Raw genomic sequence first — 999 nt, 5'->3', positions numbered from 1 at the left:
AGTCAGCTACAAAAAAAATTATTCTAGGAGTATTTTGCTAAATATATGCACTATATTACAAATTCAATATATTCTTTACCTGTTAGTGATGTCTTATTTATTGTATGTTTAAGTACATTTGTCATGAAAACAAGTTATTACAGTAAATTTTAATATTTGTATTTCAACTGCAACAATTATATAATAAAAAATTTGACTTACAAGTTATGTGCAACTTTATATTTGCATACAATTACTTTATAACTTTATATTTGCATATATTTGCATATAATTAAGTTTTATTTAAGTGTTGATTACTAAATAAATCTGATTATTAATTGATTATTATACTATTTTTGTATTTGGCTAACTGAAAACTTAAATTTCAGCTTTGATAAAATAATAATAAATATAGCTGCAAGCAGCAATTAAGGGGCCAAGCACACCAGAGAGAAATGAGGAGCTAAGCATGGTATGGAGCATCAGACCAACTGCAACAATGAGTAATTAAAGCAATTTTAGGATGAATTTTAGCAAAATTTTAGCAAAATGGCTGAAAAATCATAAATACAACTTCTGGTAATATGATTTAATGGCACATCAGTTTTGACCAATAGATGGCGCTGTCATCAAATCGATGCGGTATGTTCTGTGTGAGGTGACAATGGCACATACAAAGTTTGGTGTCAATATGTGAAAGCTTTGCAGAGATACAGCCTTAGAGTCATTTTGGCATTATGCCTCAAATTTGTAGCGGCGCTATACAAAAACAGTTTCGTCTATCGACACGAAATCCATAACTTTTTGTTAACACAGTCTGAAGATGCTCTGACTCGATTTTTGGTTAAAAAAAAAAAATGGCACCAACGGTCTAAGAGGAGCTCGAAAAAGTAAGTTTTCAACAAATCAAAATGGCGGACCGGAACTTTAGCCGACTACGGCAAAATTGGTGTGTGTTTTTTTGTATGACCCAAGGAATATTTTGAGACCAGTTTCATCACAATAGGCTAATGCAATAAA

General features: G+C 31.1%; 1 protein-coding gene across 1 annotated transcript in view; it reads right to left on the bottom strand.

Annotated features, from left to right (window-relative positions):
* The window catches only part of LOC107576317 (E3 ubiquitin-protein ligase UBR2-like), a gene marked incomplete at its 3' end in the record, with an annotated part of 1,524 nt that extends 1,507 nt beyond the window's left edge, over nucleotides 1-17 (bottom strand). The window contains exon 1 of the mRNA XM_016262515.1: nucleotides 1-17. This exon is cut by the window's left edge and continues 794 nt beyond it.
* Nucleotides 18-999: the final 982 nt, after the last annotated feature.

This window comes from Sinocyclocheilus grahami, unplaced genomic scaffold (genome assembly GCF_001515645.1).
Source record: "Sinocyclocheilus grahami isolate Dianchi unplaced genomic scaffold, SAMN03320097.WGS_v1.1 scaffold3493.1, whole genome shotgun sequence".
Taxonomy (NCBI): Eukaryota; Metazoa; Chordata; class Actinopteri; order Cypriniformes; family Cyprinidae; genus Sinocyclocheilus; species Sinocyclocheilus grahami.
Note: the sequence above shows the minus strand (reverse complement) of the source record. Positions and strands in the feature narration are given on the sequence as shown.